The 7,584-nt window shown below is 34.5% G+C and overlaps 1 pseudogene; it reads left to right on the forward strand.

Moving 5' to 3' along the window:
- The first annotated feature begins 217 nt into the window (after window positions 1–217).
- Window positions 218–4,599, forward strand: LOC133175127 (uncharacterized; annotated as a pseudogene).
- The last annotated feature ends 2,985 nt before the right edge of the window (window positions 4,600–7,584 follow it).

Here is a 7,584-nt window from a genome sequence, read left to right on the forward strand (position 1 = left end):
CCCTAGGGGAGGGGCTACAACAGGGTATCAAAGTTTGTTCAAATCACTGCCCTAGGGGGCAAAGTGGGACCATTTATATTTATACATATATTTAAACTTTTCAATACTGAACTGATTTCTGCTTTTTTCTTTCCTAAGTGCTCTGGTGAGCCATGGCCCAGGGGCCTCTTGTCTAAAGAACATTTATTAATAATAATAAATTTTTTAATTTTAAAGGAGCAATCAATCTCCCTCCATTACTGTGAGTGTAGATGGAGCATGGCAGAAGCGAGGAAGTGGGAGGTCATATGACAGCTTAACTGGTAAATTTATTCTAATATACTTGTAGATGTAGAGGGGGGATGAGAATAACCCCATCTTAGCATAATAATTACTAGTATCAGATGCAGACCCAGGATTTTTTTTTTTTTTTTGGGGGGGGGGGGGGGTCCATAACAGTCAAAGAAAAATTTCCACCCCAAAAATTTCTTGACAAGCACAAAAGAAAAAAAAAATCTAAATTGCCTTCCCAAATGTATTAAACCCAGAAAATTTCTTGACAAGCAAAAAAAGGGAAAAGTAGTAAAATCCATTTCCCAAATGTTAAAAACAACTATTTCGTGGTGGTGATGGTGGGGTCCACGTTTTCTAAGGGGGGGGGGGGTCCAAAATCATTTTTTTTTATTTGCGTCAGTATATACTTTTCACAACTCTGCAAATTCCAGGGAAGGGGGAATCCAGACCTGACCCCCCTCGAGATCTGTGCATGAGTATAAATGTATTTTTTGAAGTGAAAAATATTTAATTAACATCAATAAACATAATTTTATTCTCCAGGTTGTCTGTCACAGAGAGCTTTAATTTTCTTGATTACTAGCTATACACTCACATGTTACAGGACACTGCTCAATGATAGGAAGCCAGACGGGAAAAATTGTGGGTTATAGCTTTAGGAATAAATCCTGTAGAATTTGTGAAAGAGCAGAAAAAAACAACCAAGCCCCTGTTCCACATGGATGCAAAAGGAACTGGACAGGTAATCATAATTCCTGCATCTGTTAAGTACTCCTCAGATTATCAGTCTCCCTGCAAAGGTTGTGGGGAATATATAGAAAACAATTATTTTTTGTAACATAGTATTAGTATTTATCAACACTTTCTTAAAACATTTTTATACCCCTGCTCTGAAGGAGAGGGGGGCATACTGTTTTACCCTTGTATGTCTGTCTGTGTGTCCGTGTGTCTGTCCGTAACAAATTATCGTCACAGTTTTTCCAGCAACTACTCATTGCAGATGCTTGAAATTTTAGCACACTCTTTCTTTAGGCATGCCAAATGGTGGGATTCATTTTTGTACGAATTCAGTGTCAACATGAGAGGGTCCGGTATATTCACATCAGAGCAGGGGTATTACTAGTGAGCACTTGCTCGCAGACTTCTTTTTTGTTACTTCATCTACGATAAGGCAATATATTTGTCTTTAATTATCTATGTCTGACCATAAATGGTCATCTTGTTTTAATGTCATAGGTCCAAGGTCAATCTTATATGAGTTTGCCCCATATGGAGTATGATCTTAAAGAATAACTTTGGAATAAATAGTGTATTTTAAAAGAATAGCTTGCTTGGGAAGTCAATGATTAATAGTTCACACAATTTTTACAGGTAGCTCTAAGTCTATGGAATCCGACATGGTGGTGGAGATGGTTAAATCAACAATAAAGAAGGGAATTAAAGTAGAGGCACTAGTTGGGGATGACGACACAACTACTATGTCAAGAATTCACAGAGAGATAGACCCTAGCATTAAAAAACACTCTGACAAAAATCATATCAAAAAGAATATATCAAATTCACTCTATAATCTGCAAAAGAAACATAACAATTTATCATCAAAAGTTATAAAATACATTCAAAAGTCTTTTAACTATATGATCTCTCAAAACCAGGGAAACCCCACTGGGATCGAGAAAGGCCTTGATGCCCTGGCCCTTCACCCATTCAATGACCATAGCCAGTGCAGCGAAGTATGGTGCCACCACAAAAGAAATTTGAAGAAAAAGTACAATTCACTACCGTATGGCCGTCCTCTAGAAAGTGAGAACCTAAAACAAGATCTTTTGGGCATTTTCAACAGACTGAAGAAGCATACCACCAACCTTGCTAATCTGGGAAGCACACAAGCAAACGAAAGTTTCAACAAGACTGTGGCTTCCAAGGCACCCAAATCCCGCCTCTTCAGTCGTACCATTGGCTACAGAGTGGCAGCTAGTGTAGCCCAGAAAAACATAGGGCAAAGCTATTTGGTTGAGGTACACTTTATAACTCAAATATATTTAAATTTCATCCTATTTGATAGATTTGATGACTCATTTTGTCCTCTGCAACACAGAGTAATTTGCTGGTGTAGTCATTCTTACTGTCTGTCATTGTTTTGGGCTATGTTGTTTTATGTTGATCACTTTTTAATCATCATCTGTGAAATAGCTTTCATGTAATGCAACATCTGTTCTATGTGAGATATGTTGTTTTTTTAGCTCTACTGGTCAGAGACCAGAAGAGCTTATGCGATAGTAAGGTGTCTGGCATCCGTCCGTCTGTCTGTCTGTCCATCTGTCTGTAAATAATTCTTTCAAAATGCTACTTCTCCTACAGATTTGGTCTGATTTCAATATAACTTGGCACAGAAGTAGACTACACTAAGATACATAATTTAGTGCATCCGTTTTTGATTTCGATGAACGGTGTTGCCATGGTTACTAAAAATAGAAATTTCTGTGAAATTCCTTTAAAACGCTACTCCTCCTACAGTTTTTATTTGATTCAATTTAACTTGGCACACAAGTAGACTATATTAAGATCCATAATTCTATTTATTGTTGTATGTTGCAAAGTTCAATTCCAAGTGCTACTTTTTTTGTTACATGTACATGTATATGTACAGACTAGTAGAGCTACAGTCTCATCAGAGACTTCTGGTTTTAAATTTAGGTGAACAAAAGAATGGGATTATCACCAGGAGGACACACCAAAAAATTGGCTGCAAAAAAGGACTCGACTGCTTGTCGGAAAAAAGCACTGTCTTTAACTAAAACAGCGAAGAGGAGGAGATTATTTCTGAAGGCAGAAAGGTGACTAGGTTGAATACCAAGTACTTCAAATGTGTATTAAACTTTTACTATCCTGTTGAAAGTTTTCATTAGATTTGATTTTTACAAATTTTTAGGAAACAAGTGATAGCTTCCAAAGAGACAAGAGAAGGGTCAACCTACTCTAGTGATATTGGTTTGTGTTCTGGTGATGACAATGAGACCATTCCAGCTCCTTTGACCCAGCCCCTGAAACAGCCTCTACAGGTTTCTAAGGAGAATCCTTTGATCTTTTTTGACCTTGAATCAACAGGACTGGGTTTGTGTTTTTTTATTTTGTTCCTTAGGCCACTGTTTTTTATTTTCTTGGTTTACGGATCTACCGACCCTATTTTTCGAGGAATCCAAAAAAAAAAAATGCAAATTTGAGATTTTTTAAAGTCTTCTGACTTTATTAAACAAGCAAAACCAAAAATTAAAATAAAATATGTTATAAATTTTTAAAATGATCTTAATGAATTATTAAGAGAGGAAAATTTAATACATATTCCCCTGAAAAGCCTTTTGTACCAGCAGTTCTTAAAATCTTAACAGGAATCAACATAGGATATTATATCCTTGAGCTATAAACAAATTGTTTAAACAGGTAACAAATGCTGTGAATGCATGTATCTTTCTTGTAGACAACAGATATGGTATGTACAGCATCATGAAAAAAGAAGTGTCTGAGTGAAATAAATAATTAAATACTCATAATACAATTAAGTAATTATAATTTTGCTTTCTCACATTGTTTGCTTGCAACTGCATGCATTTCCATCATGAAAACACAAAAGCTTCATTTTATTTCTGTTTTTACCTCTCCTGGCCGACCCTAATTTTTATTAAAAAAATCTGTAAACCAGAAATTAAAAAACACTGTGGCCTTATTTCAAAAAAAAAAAAAACATAGTCAGACAGATCATTTTTTCCCTTAAGAATTACCAAAAACTTGTATATATTTAAATTTGGCTAGAACATAAACACTTGTGTACCGTATATACTCGCCTATAAGTCGGTCCGCATATAAGTCGGTTGTATTTTTTAAGCTTTTATTAAAGGGATAGACCCTCTAAAATACAAGTCATTTTATAACTTGCCTATAAGTCGGACAAAGAGTTTTGGTCCAAAATACAACTCCCAAAAAACCGATTTATAGGCGAGTATATACGGTATATTATGAACAGTTTAAGATTCTTTATTTTCAGCAAGAAATTCTCATATCACACAAATGGCAGCTGTGTTTGAAGAGGAAGTTTTCTCAGAATATGTCACGCCAGAGGTACCTATCACACAAAAAGCTACAGAAGTCACGGGAATTACATTTTCAGCAGGGAAAATGTTTTGTAGAAATGTTGAAGTTAATGCTCTCAAACTCACTGCTGCTGTTGATTCCATTCTGGATTTTTTCTCAAAGTTTCAGTCTAAGGTAGTTTTGATTGGTCACAATGTTAAATCATTTGATTGCCATTTATTTTTAAATGCTGTTGAGGCTTGTGGGAAAACAGATGAGTTTTCAAAATGCATTGCTGGATTTATAGATACAAAGTTACTCTTCAGAATTTTTGACTCAGAATTGAAATCGTACTCACAGAGTGAACTTTTCAAGTACTATCTTTCGTTAGATTACAGTGCTCATAATGCTCTGGATGATGTGAGGGCATTACAGAAACTTGTAAATTCTGTTGGAATTGATGTAACCAGTTCCTTGTATTCAGCTGCTTCTTTTACATTTTCAAATGCTGTTGAAAACTTGAAGTACAGTTCTGAGGTTCATAAAAATGCACCCTCTTTAGAACATTTAGTTAGGGAGAAGATTTTAAGCAAGAGCATGGCCAACAAAATTGCAGGTAGTGGGTTAAACTTTAGGTTTTTGCAAATGGCCTACACTAGAAACCCTCAGGATGGTATTCTGAATTTACTTTCAGAACAAGTATTAGACACTAATCATGTTCGAGTTACGAAGTCTCAAAAAGTAATTTCATGCTTGAACAAGTATTTTGCTTCCAAATGTGAAAGTTAGACTTCTAAAAATTGATACAATTTTCAAAGGATTGTCATTTCTATTGTTTTCACTATATGCAAATATAGACCATATACATCGTAGCACAATATTTGAACCAAAATAAGTGTTATGTAGTACTGAATGATATATTTTGTGCATTAATTTGATTGCCATTGAAGATTTTGAAGTAATTGAATATTAGTTTTTTGCCCTGTCCATCTGTTTGTCTTTCCACAGTCTGTCTGTCCACAAAAACTTTAACCTTGCCCGTAAGTTTTGATTGGTTGGAACTATGGCATTCATATTTCATATGTGTATTTCTTGTGACAAGACTTTCTTTTGGAACCAACATATTTGATCTCTTGTCTTCTCACAAGGAATACACATGTGAAATATGAATGACGGACTGACGGACAACAATACACTGTCCCAAGTCCCAAGTCTTCGATTACGAGGACTAAAAATGTGCAGACAACATAACTTTCTATAATTATATTTTGTAGTGGGTCATAGACTATACTGTCATCTACGAACGAGGGTTATTTACTTATATTTTCTGGGTATCATCTGTCTATGTGGTTGCAGTGAACTACGGAAAGATTGCAAGGGCGGAAATACACTTTCAAACTCTATAGGAACTGGTTGCGCAATTTGAATACAAATAGGGCTATTGACTGCAGCATGCGCTTGCATGGATTTGGTGCTTTAGATATATCAATCCTCATCTTGCAAGAACTTAAATCATATTAATCAGGCAATGCTTTAAAAATCATTACAGAAATTTAAAATCGGACATATCAGAAAATCTACATGGGGCACAAGATTTTGCCAGTGATCGAAGGCCCAGATGTGTTATCCATTAGCGATAAGGTTTAATTCAGGAAATTGACAACAGAGAAGTATGTCTTCATCTTCCTAATGTCCCCCATCTTCAAACTGTCAGTTTCTCGGATTGAAGGTCTTTGCTCTTAAATACAGAGCAGTTTGTGAATAAGCTAGAGAGCATTTGGTTTTTCCTGCGGATTCGCCTTTCAAAGAGACTTAAACTTTCACTATAAGTTGCCATATAAGCCGGGGCATCAGTGTTTCACATACATATCTTGTTTACAATATATATACATGTAGGATCATACTGAGAAGAGAGTTTAATTTCAGGTGCTGAACAATATACTGTATATACTTATTATAAAATTGCATATATTAAGTATGTTTTTATAAATGTAAAAACTTTAAGTATGTTCAAATGTTATGTAGATGTATGTTATGTTTCTACACTTAGAATATATAAGTTATGATTTTTCTAAGAAGTATTGAAAGGTTTATTAAATCTAGTTATTGTTATTCCTTGATATATGTAACTCACTGTTTAATGTTACCTTCCTTTGAATAAGACTTAATTTTTCATGTAAAGAATGTAAGAGAAATTTTTCAATAATTTCCACCTAAAAGTTTATTTTTACATATAAATAGCTTTGTAATCTTAAATTATTTGACAGAGGAAATTCAGAATGACTGTGTAAATATGTTGTGTAAAATACCTATGAAATAAATATTTATTTCTAAGTATTATGAATGAAGGTATGTGTGTCTTAATTATAACCTCACATTGTTATCTTTTTGTGGTTAATTTTTTAGGGGGGATAATAGAAAATATTCTGTATATTTATGATTTTAGAAAATGTAGAGAAAATTCGGGCTATTTTTTTTCACTAATTAGTCCGATTACCTAATCATTTTTACCTTGTAAATTAATCTTGAACCTTTGATGAATCAGCAGAAAGAAATTTAAATATTTGACATTATATGGTCAATTGTAAAAATTGAGATGAAATTTCATGTGAATTCATGAAAACTGGGAAATTTGAAAAAATACCGAGGAAATTCGGATTAAATATATCAATTGAATATTTAAGGATTTCATGTTTTCTTTTCACCAACTAATTTCATGTTAATTAGTGATCAATAGTAAGTTACAACTTTAACTTTATGGAGCAAGATATTTTTTCAGTCAGCAGAATTTACTCATATGCATAAATTTGAAAACTTCTCTGTGTAAAAGTGCTATTTTGAGGACTGACTTTCAAACGACCTTGACTGAAAATCAAGGCCGATGACACCAAACTTTTAGGATGTTAAAATAGTGTACACAGTCTGAATATTAAGTATTCAGAAAATCAAGATTCTGCCATTATAAGAAATATGAGAAGAATCCATCCTTAAGTAATAAGAATCCTTTTATTAGGTCACCTGAGTCACCCAGGTGACCTACAGTACCAACCAGACCCAACCTGACACAAAGCAGTCCCAGAGCGGTCCCAAAAAGCAGTCCAAGCGGTCCCAGAAAGCAATCCCAGTGGGCGGGGTTAATTAAATGGGCGGAGTTTACTCAGAGATGAGATTACCAATAAACAATGTAACTACAAAAAGCAGTGGAAATTGCTGATGCATTTCTTTCTGAGCAGTAACAACAAA

This window comes from Saccostrea echinata, unplaced genomic scaffold, assembly GCF_033153115.1.
Source record: "Saccostrea echinata isolate AGI-Se365-2 ecotype Australia unplaced genomic scaffold, CSIRO_AGI_Sech_v1 ptg000061l, whole genome shotgun sequence".
In the NCBI taxonomy this organism is placed as follows: Eukaryota; Metazoa; Mollusca; class Bivalvia; order Ostreida; family Ostreidae; genus Saccostrea; species Saccostrea echinata.